The 15529-nt window shown below is 42.6% G+C and overlaps 1 pseudogene; it reads left to right on the top strand.

The window, feature by feature from the left end:
• The first annotated feature begins 242 nt into the window (after window positions 1–242).
• LOC126993742 (uncharacterized) overlaps window positions 243–15529 on the top strand; it is a 31964-nt pseudogene continuing 16677 nt past the window's right edge.

Genomic DNA, 15529 nt, shown 5'->3' with positions numbered 1-15529 from the left:
GCCCCTTCCCAGCCAAGCCAAGTTAGCTGTTCCATCAGTTTCCTCAGCATGATACAGCCCCTTCCCAGCCAAGTCAAGTTAGCTGTTCCATCAGTTTCCTCAGCATGATACAGCCCCTTCCCATCCAAGCCAAGTTAGCTGTTCCATCAGTCCACTTGCCTGGAGAAACCCTTGTGTGTCGTAGGGTGGGCGAGGTGACGCACCCCTCAGCCTATGCCCCTGTTGTTTGATTTGTAGAACACATGAGGCCACTTGCCGATGTGAGTAAAACTAACCTTATGTAAAATATATGGGTCTATATTCCTACAACACATATCCTAATCTGGTAGATGATAATAGGCTGAGAATCTGGTAGATGATAATAAACTGGTAGATCATAATAGGCTGAGTATATAGCCCCAAAAATTAGCAATCCTCGACCTTTACACCTGGCCACAGTCCTTCAAAACATCCTTGATTTTCACACCTGGCCACAGTCCTTCAAAACATCCTTGATTTTTACACCTGGCCACAGTCCTTCAAAACATCCTTGATTTTTACACTTGGCCACTGTCCATCAAAACATCCTTGATTTTCACACCTGGCCACAGTCCATCACAACATCCTTGATTTTCACACCTGGCCACAGTCCTTCAAAGTGTAACGTACCTGCCGGCATATCAACACCGCAGAAGCCAGTTAAAAGCCAACTGGGAAAATTGGGAATAATCCCTTGTGCATGGCCATGGTTATTTACCGGATCCAGTTTCTCCTCAGCCGAAACAATACCCGTAGAGGTTAATATGTCATAAGTAGATAAGGGAAGAGAGCGAGAAATACGAACTACAGCTTGGGTTAGCACCCCTGATATAAATCCAGCCGAATCCCTATATTTTTTATATATATGTATATATATATATATATATATATATATATATATATATATATATATATATATATATATATATATATATATATATATATATATATATATATATATATATATATATACATATATATATATATATATATATATATATATATATATATATATATATATATATATATATATATATATATATATTTATAATTAAGGAAAATTAAGTTTAGAATTAACATACAAAAAGACAACCTCAGAAAGGCAGAGGAAGGATAGATTAATGTACCAAGCTGAAAGGCGAGAAGGAAAAGTGTTGGAACCTTGAGGTAGCCACGTCAGGGGGAAGGTCACGAGTTAACCGCTCGGCCTGACGAGATTCATTCGGGGACTTAACCTTTCCACGGCACAGGTGAGGGCGCGAGACAGCTAAAGGCCGGTGTCCCGGGGTTAGGCCAGGGGAGTGGCCCGCCATCTTGAAGCCGCCCCAATTGAGAGTCGGGAATGGACCCAGACGCCAGTGGTGAACAAGGGTCATGCCCTCAGTCATGAGTGCCTGAACTGAGCCGAGGTAAAGGCGAGCCAGTCCAGTCCCTGCCGCCCCCGAGATCAGCAGGCTGGTGATGGGAGTAAAAACGACTCCGAAACCCCCCCTTTAGGCACGGCATAACAGCCTATAGTGAAACTCTCAGGCCTCCACCAAGCCAAGGAAATTGTGTAAAACGGGTAAGGGGCATCCGCTTGGTGGACGAGGGGCAAACAGTGACCTCACCCCCCCTTTAGCTGTAACAGTCTGATCTTTCTCTCATACTTACCTTTCTCTTCCTATTTTTGTCCTGAGTGTGTCATGAGTGTTTTTATTTGTGTATGCACGCCGATGCGGGAAGTTGAAATCGGATTGTCTACTCAATCGGGCGGTAGCCCTGTGATATATACCTACATATGGTCATCTCTCGTGTGTAGCATTTATCGATAAAAATGTTAGAAATTAAAAGAAAGATTTACCATTTTGTATTAACCAAAACATGCTACCCTTCCATCGGGAGTGAGGATTAAACCAATAAATTGTATTCTGTCTATGTCCAGTATTAATGCATACAGCCTTCCTAGCCTAAGGTGCAGTCTTGCAATCTCCCCCACTATGACCTCCGAAGGTAACCACGACCCCACACTACCAAACTTGGGACTGAGGATACCATCTACCTCAAGGAACAACCCATAGTAAGCTGGGGAGCGACGGACACTATCTACCAGGTGGGACAGTTGTTAAAGTGGCAAAACTCAAGAACAACCACTCCAAACCAATATTCGTAGTATCTTAGCACGTGAAAGAATTATTATTATAATGCATTTTCGTATACGTTTTACCTTGGGGAGGGGCCAGGGGGGCAAGCCTCTTTAATTATAGAGTTAGGTGGCTTGGATTTTCTAAGTCCATTGTTATTGTTTCACAAGCGCCTCTATGCACAGACTGAGCCTCATACCTGCCTTGCAGTGCACCCTACAAACTAGTTCCTAAGTCAGTAATATCCAAAATGCGCATGGATTATAACGATTTCGGACAAAAAAACGGTCTTTTAAGAGTTTTATGTTATTTTATCTCTATATTAAAGCAACTAATGCCACAGCTATTTGTATTTTCTAATACATTCGTAAAATGTTACTACGCGAGGGTATCAGCGGCGGCGCCTAACGGTGGGTTCCTGAAGTCAGTTGTTTTCAAGCCGCCATAATGGATGGAAGGCCCGACACTCACTCCCTCAAAATATCCGTCTACTTTACCTTTCGGTAAGTGTTAACTGAGTATTTAACCTCTTTATTGGTGTGCATGTAGGTTGACAAAAGGACCGATTACTATCCCAGTACCGGGTCCAACAAAGACACGGGCGTGTCAAGTGTAACATATGGTGTGACAAGCACGTGTCAAAAAACAAACGGATATTGTTCAATGCGCGATACTTATAGTGGAATTTGAGTAAAATGGAGGCCAGGGTCATACGAAGCAGTCGGTAGGTCACTCCCGCGTCAGTTAACAGCAGGAGCGTCAGTTCGATCTGGATGACAGCTGTCACAAATCTGTTTTATTTTGTACCTTAAACTACTCGGTAAAAATGATCTAGCATCAACTTACAAGAAGTGGACGGGTTAACCGTCAGTATTGTACGATATGTAATTATGAAACATGACATTTCCCAAGAGTTGCTCGACTACGATTGGGGTGGTGGGGTGGGGGTTCAACTACGCTGACCATCCAAGTACACGCCCTACACTCGTCAACAGACCCGCTGCAGCGGCTACTACGTTATATAGGAATAGATTACAAGAGTATACGTTAGGGAATTTCCTTTCTTTAAAGACTAGGGATTTTTCCCGATTTTGGGGATTTTTGTAGGGACATTTTGAAAGCCCATTTTTCAGTGATTTGGCCGCCCACCAAAATCACTGTTCCCTACAAGGATTAATCGAGCTAACGACCACCAAAACCACAGCTCCTTAAAGGGATTAATCGAGCTAACGCCGCCGCCGCAAAATAGCTCGCATTCATTACCTACCGTATGAAGCATCACTTGGTCTTCATATATTTTTTTTCTACAAACGTTTGGTTAGCGACGGTACGCTTGGTTAGCAACGGTACGCTTGGTTAGCGCTGGTATGCTTGGTTAGCGATGGTACGCTTGGTTAGCGATGATACGCTTGGTTAGCGATGGTACGCTTGGTTAGCGGTGGTATGCTTGGTTAGCGACTAGCCCACACATGTGAGACCAGGTCCACCACGCGTGGTTCTTTTTTTTTTTAGAACACGCAGCCCAACGGCTGCCATGCTGAGGGCCGGGTATAGCCCGGGCCTGTTCAGCCCGAGTCCCGGATGACCTTGAGTCATGGCTCAGGGCTGTTTTGGGGTGGTTAGCGATGGTATGCTTGGTCAGCGATTAGCCCACGCATGTGAGTATACGGTAGGGATTTTCCCTACTTTGGAGACTAGGGAATTTTTCCTGATTTAGGGATTTTTCTAGGGAAATTTTGGAAGGCCATTTTTCAGTGATATGGGCTCCCCCCCCCCCCAATACCCCGGTTCCCTACAGTTCCCCAGGCTTGTCTTGGGGGGCTGGGGTGGTGGAGGGGGTGGAGTGGTGATTCTTAAGATTTACCGTTAAAGTCAAGTGTTGCCAAGCCTGCCCTTGGCAGGGAAAGTCTGGGGACTAAACTGTAAGTTTAGTTCCGCCCCACCTGGTTCATAGAACTGCTGTTCCTCACTTACAGGCTTTGGGGGTTGTGCCATATTACAACCTCCTGGTGGCAGCTTACAGAGAGGGAACAGCAGGGAATCGAACCCAGCTGTACACTCTGTGAGGTTGAGGAATCTTAGCGTCACTATTGTTCCTCTTCCTCCCCCTTTTTTTTAATTTTTCAACCTGTGATGGCCAGGGGTCGAACCCGGGGCTGTTATAAAAACATCCTTGATTTTTCACACCTGGCCACAGTCCATCAAAACATCCTTGATTTTCACACCTGGCCACTGTCCATCAAAACATCCTTGATTTTCACACCTGGCCACAGTCCATCAAAACATCCTTGATTTTCACACCTGGTCACAGTCCATCAAATCATCCTTGACCTTCACACCTGGCCACTGTCCATCAAAACATCCTTGACCTTCACACCTGGCCACAGTCCTTCAAAACATCCTTGATTTTCACACCTGGCCACTGTCCATCAAAACATCCTTGACCTTCACACCTGGCCACAGTCCTTCAAAACATCCTTGATTTTCACACCTGGCCACTGTCCATCAAAACATCCTTGACCTTCACACCTGGCCACAGTCCTTCAAAACATCCTTGATTTTCACACCTGGCCACAGTCCATCAAAACATCCTTGACCTTCATGCTGGCCACAGTCCTTCAAAACATCCTTTATTTTCACACCTGGCCACTGTCCTTCAAAACATCCCTGACCTTCACACCTGGCCACAGTCTTTCGAAACATCCTTGATTTTCATACCTGGCCACTGTCCTTCAAAACATCCTTGATTTTCACACCTCGCCACAGTCCTTCAAAACATCCTTGACTTTCACACCTGGCCACAGTTCTTCAAAACATCCTTGACCTTCACACCTGGCCACAGTCCATCAAAACATCCTTGATTTACACACCTGGCCCCATTCCTTCAAAACATCCTTGATTTTCACACCTGGCCACTGTCCTTCAAAACATCCTTGATTTTCACACCTGGCCACTGTCCTTCAAAACATCCTTGATTTTCACACCTGGCCACAGTCCTTCAAAACATCCTTGATTTTCACACCTGGCCACAGTCCTTCAAAACATCCTTGATTTTCACACCTGGCCACAGTCCTTCAAAACATCCTTGATTTTCACACCTGGCCACAGTCCTTCAAAACATCCTTGATTTTCACACCTGGCCACAGTCCTTCAAAACATCCTTGATTTTCACACCTGGCCACAGTCCTTCAAAACATCGTTAATTTTCACACCTGGTAACTGTCCATCAAAACATCCTTGATTTTCACACCTGGCCACAGTCCTTCAAAACATCCTTGATTTTCACACCTGGCCACTGTCCATCAAAACATCCTTGATTTTCACACCTGGCCACTGTCCTTCAAAACATCCTTGATTTTCACACCTGGCCACTGTCCTTCAAAACATCCTTGATTTTCACACCTGGCCACTGTCCTTCAAAACATCCTTGATTTTCACACCTGGCCACAGTCCTTCAAAACATCCTTGATTTTCACACCTGGCCACTGTCCTTCAAAACATCCTTGATTTTCACATTTGGCTACTGTCCTTCAAAAAAAAACATAAGTAAGTTGAATTATGAGACATTCGTGACATTGTACTGCTCAGAATTCCACTTGCCTGTACATCCACACAACCTCTGTGTGTCACAAGCTGCACGAGAAATTTATCCAGACCTGAAAAGGTAGAAACAAATTTTCCAGCACCAGGGATTGAACCCACGACCAGCTATAGACGGGGAAACACTCTTCCACTAAGTTGGTCAAAGAGGTATCTACCCTGCTGGCTAAGTAGGTTTGGAAGGCTTTCCACATCAGGCGGGTCACTACACGGCTCCCTTTCCATTAGACCAATTTGTGTGTTGCCTGCTAAAACTTCTGTTTACCATGAACCCTTTGGAGAGAGTGGGCATCCATCATCCTGCTCCCAACACAGGGGAGGCACAACAGAACACACGAGAGGCTTTCACTGCTTTAGCCACCACTTGTATTGGCCAGAATTCCACTTTCCCGTACATCCACACGACCTCGCATGTCACGAAACACACAAGAAATTGATACAAACCCAGCAAGGGGGAAACACAGGGCCATATTTTCTGGTGGGGCTAGGGGGGCTATAACCCCCCAGTGTTTTCCTAGAAATGCTTAATTTTCCAAAAAAATCACCCAGCTGTGCATGCTCGCTTTGCTCACCACCCTACCCCCCTACACTCATGAACCTATGATGCCCTCTAGTTCCCCCCCAGAATTTACCATAATTACGGCCCTGAAACGAATGGTTCTGGGGCCTGCAAGAAACCTATAAATTTACAAAATAGTATTCGGATTAGAGACTGTTAAAGGCAATACTAAAATGCAGAAATTTTGGGTTACCTTTTCACTAGTGAGGGACCAGAAAAAGGAACATTTTGGGTAATGGTACTCTTCACCCTCATGTGAATCCACTACAGCTTCAAGTCAGCTTGGTTTATGAAGCAGCTGCTTTGTGGTGGGTGATGGCTCAGTGGGTGCAAGCAGGATTTTGTAGAGGGAGGAGTGACCTTTTTCCTCTATATTTTTGTTATTTGTTTCATGTAATGTTGATCATTACTGCTCACGTAAAGTTGCACTGCATTCAAACTTACCAAACCTGTCAACAGCATATAAGTTTTTGTGATCAGAAAAATTCCAGTTTGTACCAATAATTATTTGTTTTCATTATTCAAAGAGGTATTTTGGGTATACTTCAAATAAGTTGTACAGAAAAATTGCATTGCTACATCATTCAGTTCAAACTAGAATAATAACCACACATTTACACTTGATGTGCATTTCATATGTATAAACCTTAGTCATCACAGCCTAAGTATGTAACAATATAATCACAAGTTATGCCATCAGTGATGCCCGGGTTCATGGCTCACCGCATAACAGTATTAAGTGTTGAGTTATGCTTTACTGATCTTACATTATTCCCCACAGGTGTGTGGAACTGTGTGAAGAGACAAAAAGTGAAGTCCATGATAGTGAGGGCAAAATTTAATGATGTACCAGGGTGTGGCTCAGCGACAGGCTGCAGAGTTCAGGTAAATGGTAAAAAATGTGTCAAATTTTGAGCAAAAAGCAGTGCCTTTCATGGATCAGTTAAGAGCCCATTTTTAAGTTGATCTGTTACATAGAAATAGATTTAAATGTGGCATGAATATACATGATGTACTGGGTCTGCTGAAGATAAAAAATTGGTTTATCAATTAGATGAACCATGATCCCGGGGTATTGAATGGGGAACTTAGACTATATAATTGCTCCAATAAATGGCCAATTGATATGTAATAGACAACAGCAGCATGATGAATGGTGGTAAGTCCCATGACAATTACACATTAGGTAAATCTAGAATTTAGATCATCCCAACAGTGAAAAGAATCAGGCTTGCTTGAGTGTTCCGGCTTTAACCCAGAAATGATTGCATTCTTACTAGTAACTGGCCTAATAAATTGTTTCTTTAAAATCCTAGAATTGATAAAGAAAGTAGCTAGTTTCAGGCCCGGATTAAACTTGCATTGGGTCCTACGGCACCCACACTTTTGGGCCCCCTCCCCCTTGAATAAATTAGGCAAGATCTGGACAATTTCATATTTTATTGAACCATCAGAATTAATTAATGATACAAGATATTTAATACAGATTGTCATCATCTTTATTTTCTTTATATTCTGTATTAGCAGCATACATACCATACTTATGAACATAGGTAACTATAGCAGCTACACCAATGCCCGTTTTCTTGATTTCTCTTGTGAAAACCGTTCAATTATGGTTTCAAATGTCATTGAGGAGGTGACATCATTTTCAATTGACACAACAGATAAAGCATTCAGTCATTTTTGAGTCATTGTTGAACGAAATATGTTTTTGATCAAAGACAGTTTTTTTTTTTTTTTTTTTTTTTTTTTTGTGCGCGCCGGTAGGCATCTCCTGGTGGGGCTTGGGGCTAATGGTCGGCCTTCTCTTCCCAGGGGGGGCCTGATGGCCCAGCAGCCGTTCTAGCGCAGGCAGGTTTATAAGTGGCGCCATCATGCATCATGGAAAATGAACGTTCACCTTCGCAGACTGTGACTGGTAATGTTAAGAACAGTCGCAGAGCAGTTGAAACATTGACAAATGTTGACTCTACAACTGGATTCTTCCTTAAGTATTTTAACAGGACATGAGGATTACAATCCAACTTCAAATGGGCTACAAATTCTGAGAATGTTACAAATTCATCCTCGCAGTGGGGTTCCAAGTCATTGATGTATTTTTTCACCAAGCTGGATACATCAACTCTCAGCTGTGCAGTATCATTCTCCCTCAATGACTTGATAAAGGCAAAGTCGTCAGATATATTGTGATAAGCCTGGCGACGTTGAGCTAAACTTGCAAGTAACTTGTCAATGATGACAACAAAACTCTGTACATGGAATTTTTGTGCATCTTGAAGATCTGCATCAGGTTCAGCAGAATCATCAGCTTGACGCCGCCGTTTTCTCTTCCGTACCTTTTCTGATACATATACTTGCTGAACATTTTCCATGAGATTTTTTGCATCATCCTCAAGTTCATCAAATTCTTCACGAAGCTCAGCAACAAAATTTTCAAGTGATAGAAACAACGATACAGCCATGTTGATATAAATATTTGTGCTTTGGAGAAGAGTACTAGCTTTCTGAAAGCGCTGGAGGATCTTGTTCCAAAAAACACACATAAATGCATTTTCAAGAAGGCACATTTTCTCTGCAAAAACTGATGCAGCAAGTCGAGCATCTCCTTTTACTTCCTCAATGTCTGCAATTTCATTTAATTAACATAACATAGATGCTAGTTAAGTGCAGTGCTTTCCCTGATTCAGAATGGAAATGCCAACGTGTGGAAGATAATGTTTTTAGGGTTAGAATTCTACCATTTTCATTAGGTGACAATCCCTTTGTTAGTGAATTTCAGCGCTTTGTTGATGCAAATGAATATGCATATAATTCCTGCACAAGTCCAAAGAAATTGCAAGCATCCAGGCAACAGTTGACGCTGGCAATCCCAACTATATTTAAAGAATGTGCTGCATATGGAATGTAATCTGCTAAATAATGGATTTATTTCCTTAATTATTTATTTATTTATTTATTTATTTATTTTTTTTTTTTTTACGTCTTGGCCTATTGCACCGGAAGGCTTCTTCCCGGTGGAGCCTGAGTTCCTGATGGTCGGCCCAAGGCTTCTTCCCGGTGGGGCGTGATGGTCGGCCCAGCCCGTTCTGGCGCAGGCGAGTGTTTATAGTGGCGCCATCTTGTTGCTTGTATACCAGCATATCTCCCTGACATATTTGCAGCGTTGTCATAACTTTGGCCTCTGCAGTCATCAAGGGATAGAGTAACTTTCTCGAGAGTTTTCAGTACATCTTTTTGAAGACTTTCACCTGAATGGCTGAAAATAGGAAGAAACTTCAAGAATCTCTACAGTCAATGACATCTCAAGTAATGGACGGCTTACTCTTTTGATTTTGCGGCGCCCTTGTCATTAAGCTGCAAATTTTGGAAAATCAACCGCTTTGGTGCGAATCGCCATAAATCCCTTATTTCTGAGGCTACAGAAAAGTTTATGGTGCATAACATTTCCCTTCTCCCGAGAGCGATTTTGACGAACTCCAGACACTCTGTCATTTTCGTTTAGTGTGGCCTTGCTATTGCCTCTAGAAGGCTGTAATATCGCATGTAACCCCTCTAGGCAATGTAGTTTGACCAGATAGAAGGATTTTTTGATAGCTCGATTCCAAGTTCGTCGTTGAGCCGTCACAAAATAGCCTGTTTTTCAGCCTTTTTGCCGCGATTTGGACACGTCCTAGTTTTTTGCTTTTAACTTTTTTATTTATTTAATGCTTTCCAATTTTTTTGTAATCATTAATCTGTATTAAAAGAGCTCTCATTTGACACCAAGATCGCCTTCCTAGCTTCAGTAGTTTTTGCTCGAGCTCGACCAGAAGTCGCAACGAATATTCGCCGAGCCTGACTCATTTCATGCGCTGTGACAAAAAACCTTCCTGACGCCATAAAAATTAATATATCTGCATAACAAATCATATATGAACATTTCAATATGTTGACTATCTTGTATTCAAACCATTGTAAGATATTTATATAAAAAGTTACTAATTTTATATAATCATTTCATTATATAAATCAACCTATATTAAGCGCCTTATTATATATGTATATATATATATATATATATATACATATATATATATATATATATATATATATATATATATATATATATATATATATATATATATATATATATATATATATATATATATATATAAGCATAAATGGTTAGAAATAAGGTTGAATACTAAAAAATATGAAATAACATGTATAATAAGGCGCTTAATATAGATTGGTTTCTATAGTGAAATGATTATATAAAATTAGTAACTTTTATATAGATATCTTAAAATGGTTTTAATACAAGATAGTCAACATATTGCAGTGTTCATTTATGATTTTTATGCAGATATATTATTTTTTGCGGCCATACTGGTGAGTTGCCGGTTTCCCGCCGCCGCCGGCGCTGTTGACTTAACTGTATTGCCAACACTTGTAAACAAGTTCTCGCTATTTTATTTTATCTATTTATTTATATATATATATATATATATATATATATATATATATATATATATATATATATATATATATATATATATATATATATATATATATATATATATATATATATATATATATATATATATATATATATATATATATATATATATATATATATATATTATCAACAGTCCAACGAAGCATACTGATCTCCCTGAGGCTACGGGCATTTCCGGGATTTCCATTATGTGGGGGCCCAATTATGGGTCGGGTCTATCAGGTTTTGTGGCCCCTTACTGCTTGGGGCACTATGCCATGGTGTACTTGGCGTATAGGATAATCCGGCCCTGGCAAGTTTCATATTTTATTTGGCATTGGCCAAGCCTTACCTTGATGTTTCATTTCAATGAGGGACATTTTTAACTGAATTTTGTCCGGGGTCACAACTGTACCCAGTCCCTTGGCGGGAAGGAGACGGAAATGCAACACCCCTCATTTTCTTCTTTGCAAGGGCTGAGGCAAATTACTACAATATTTCAATAAAATTCAAGTAATGTTGTATGAAAATATAAATATAGATTCAAAATTATAGCAGAGAATAAATCCTTGCTGAAGCCTGATTTGACCATTATCAGCTTGATAAGAGGTTGTCAAGAAGCAATTGGAGTTGCAAAGTTTTCCCTACAATGGCATCTTTTCTCCGAAGAGTTCGGCTCGGCTTGAGAGTATGCGCCAATATACACTCCACTACAACCAGTCCAACGAGAAAGCGGGGAACACGTATGGCGATGAGAAGGAGCCCAGCGGTGGCGTCAAGCTGCATATGAGGAATGAGGTCACAAAGATTTTTTCCTAGGCCTTTAAATCTTGCTCTATAATATTCAATGTACGATTCTGTAACTTAAATACTGAAAATAAATAAAGAAAACCCTGAGTTCTCCAGAAATGCAACAGAAAGGTACCAGTTTTCGTTTTCACTCTCAGAAAGTGGACATTTTAGCAAATGGGTGGGGGTGGGGGGGGGGTCGTCCGACACCTCCGACCCCTCCCCCCCATGTAACGGTGGAAGGCTTGGTTACTCTTGGTGTCCTGGGTGGGTGAGATGCGGGGGTTCCCATACACCTGCCTGCCACCTGAGGGAACGGACAGGTGTAAAGGAAGGTTAACCCGGTAGCTGCGGGGATCATGTTTCTTAAAGGCTCTTCCCTCTGAGCAAGAAAAATTAGAAAAAAATCATCCCTCTTACAAACCATTTCATAATATATATCAACGCATTTGTGATCAGTTTATGCATCATCTAATTTTGGGAGTCTATATCATGGCACAAATTTGGCCCCTCGCTGGTACCAGGTTAATTAACGCTCCCTGCCTACTTCCCCCCCTCTACCCACCCTACTTACTTTCTTCCTCAATTATTTCATAACTTCTTTTAGCCAGAGGTCCACCTCCCTCATGCTCTCCTTCCCCCTAGCTTCCCTGTCTCCTATCACTTCTTTTTATCCTCACTTCTATCCCCCTAACGTGTTCCTTCCCCTAACCTCCCTGCCTACTTCCTCCCCTCTACCCACTCTACTTACTTTCTTCCTCAATTGTTTCATCACTCCTCTTATCCAGAGTTCCACCTCCCTCATGGTCTCCCTCCCCCTAACTTCCCTGTCTCCTATCACTCCTGTTACCCAGAGTTCCACCTCCCTCATGGTCTCCCTCCCCCTGCTTCCCTGTCTCCTATCACTCCTGTTACCCAGAGTTCCACCTCCCTCATGGTCTCCCTCCCTCTAACTTCCCTGTCTCCTATCACTCCTGTTACCCAGAGTTCCACCTCCCTCATGCTCTCCCTCCCCCTGCTTCCCTGTCTCCTATCACTCCTTTTTACCTTCAGTTCTATCTTCCTAATGTGTTCCTTCCCCTAACCTCCCTGCCTACTTCCTCCCCTCTACCCACCCTACTTACTTTCTTCCTCAATTGTTTCATCACTCCTCTTACCCAGAGTTCCACCTCCCTCATGCTCTCCCTCCCCCTACCTTCCCTGTCTCCTATCACTCCTTTTTACCTTCAGTTCTATCCTCCTAATGTGTTCCTTCCCCTAACCTCCATGCCTACTTCCTCCCCTCAACCCACCCTACTTACTTTCTTCCTCAATGTTTCATCACTCCTTTTACCTAGAGTTCCACCTCCCTCATGCTCTCCCTCCCCCTGACTTCCCTGTCTCCTATCTATCCTCCCACTTTGTTAACCTGCCCGCTGCAGTTGACACATATTTCACCTTCACTGGTAGCCTGGTAACATATACTCAGAGGTCTTTCTCTGCCTCTGTGGTGGATAGTGGAATGTTTCCCATGTGGTACTGGTGTGCTGGATATCCCCTCCCAAGATGCAGGACTTTACATTTTTCTTCATTGAATTGTAGCAGGCACTTTTTGTTCCATCCATGTAGCTTGGTGACATCTTGTAGGAAATCCGCAGTCAAGGGGTTAACTATTCCAGCATTCCTTCTTACCTTTATTAGTTTACCTCCCTCACATACTCCTCTTAATAACCTCCCTGTCTCCTACGTCCCCTTCAATTACTCTTGACTACCGGTATTTCATCACTCCGTTTTATCTTTAGTTTCCCCTCTTTCATACTCCTCTTAATAACCTCCCTGTCTCCACCGTCCCTTCCAACTACTCTTAACTATTTCATCACTCCTTTTTATCTTTAGTTTCCCCTCCCCCTAACTTTCCTCTCCTTTACCCCTGCCCAGCCATACTACAGGCCCGGCACCACTGCGGGGAACGGCGTGATCCTGACGGCGCAGGTGGTGCTGACGCTGGTGGCCGTGCTGCCCTCCATGCAGGGGAAGAACCGGGCGAGGGTCAACATTGCCAAGACCAATGCCATCAGGTGAGGGAGGGAATAGTGGATGGAAGGGGGACGGCGGCAGGGTAAGGAGGGATACTGAAGGAAGACGGGGTAAGGTAGAGAGGAAGGACATGGGGTTAAGATCTAAATAAGTTACTCAAAGACTGTGCCTATGGGTTCTATGACATAATATATAAAGGTACTTGGAGATATCATATCATATGCAACAACAGATTCAACACACAATTAATATTTTGCAAATTTAGGTCACTATCTGCAGTAGCATTAAAATTGCTGCCTACTAACGGTTTCAGGGGTGTAATGTGTATATTATAATGTACATGTGTATGTATGACTGTACGTGTGGCAACATCCGGTCGGTGTCGCACAACAGGATATCTAACAACACGTCGTGCTTTTGGCCGTGGGAAGCTGTGATGAACTGACACTAGGATCAGCAAATGATGACTTTCATCAACAGTTTATGTGACAAATAGCCTTTCCGAGCTAACCTTTTCAAATTTCTCGGAATTGGAGTCAGCTGTCCATGACTCTCTACCGGTTTACCTTGCCCCATATGTACATCACCCATCGCTGATCTTGCCGGTGGTTCTTTTTACCATCATTGTCATCCCCCTGTCCTGCCTTGTTAAGCGGGCTCTGAGTTTATACAACCATCTTCAGGCAAGAGTTGCCCCACCGCGCTGAGTTCGTACGCATTGTGACTCGAAGACTCAATTTGTATCAAATCTTCTTCAAGGATTTTTTTTCTTTTCTTATTATTATTCCAAATAGCTCCATTACCATGTATCCTAATTACAATTTAGTCAATTTATTTTTTCTGGGATGTATCTTGTAAATCACTGTTCGAGCTATTATTTTGTGTTCTCGGAATAGTGCTGAGCTACCATGTCCACGACTCTAGCCCTGTTTACCTCGCCCTGTATGTACTTTGCCCATTTATTGTTACTTCCATGATTATTTTTATTGTCATTGGCATTTCCCGATGTTATATCGTTAGGCGGGCTCTGACTTGTATATATATTTTTTTTACATGCAACCATAATAGGCCCTGGTTTAACTAGTACACATTGTACGACTGTAACATGGGTAGGTACACTGATTTTAAGGGTTGGGTGAGCCGCGAGGTCGCGACTTTTTCCGTGACCGAGCGATGTAATGTGTATATTATAACATACATGTGAATGTGTGAATGTATGTCGTATCGCATGGCCCAGCGGCGCCAGGACGTTACACACAGATGCTACGTTGTGCTTAGGAGGTGCTCCTTGCCGTGGGAACGGTGTTGATTCAGCAAGCATGGTGCCGCTGGCCGCTCCTGTCCCGGGAGACGCCGGGGCAGAACAGAGCGGGCGGCGGGCGAGAGCACAGGACTTCTCGGAGCGTGCGTACAACTTACGACTCGTCCACAAAATACTGTAACTATTCTGTGAATATATTTAAAAAGCAATACAACCATTTAATCAACCAGAGAGAGAGAGAGTAAATTAAGTGAACTCAAAGTGAACTTAACGGTTCCGCTCGGCCAACACATAACTCACATCACTTAACTAAAAGGCTATTGTGTTGTCTCACGACTTCTATCAACTGGAGAAAGCAGGCAACGGTACACCGGACCTGACGTGAGATAACAGTTCGCGCCTTAATCAAAAACACACAGAAAAAAACATTTAACAAAAAGGCTAACAGGGGCCGTGTTCCCCTGTTTTTCGCAAATAAAACGTTAACAAAGCGTCGGACAAGGATGTTATTTTGGCAGTGGATGTTTGAGACCCCGACCTAATGGGCAAAAATATGATTTGGTGTCACATGTGGATAATGAAGCACTTACAAGAGTAAATTTAGGGTAAACTTGGCTAAAAGTTAAAGGCACTGTGAGCGAGGCCAGTCCTGCCCCGCTCATCTTCTCGTGACGTCGATGTGA

The sequence above is a fragment of the Eriocheir sinensis genome, unplaced genomic scaffold (assembly GCF_024679095.1).
Source record: "Eriocheir sinensis breed Jianghai 21 unplaced genomic scaffold, ASM2467909v1 Scaffold664, whole genome shotgun sequence".
Taxonomy (NCBI): Eukaryota; Metazoa; Arthropoda; class Malacostraca; order Decapoda; family Varunidae; genus Eriocheir; species Eriocheir sinensis.
The sequence above is the reverse complement of the archived record's forward strand: the minus strand, read 5'-3'. Positions and strand labels throughout refer to the sequence as shown.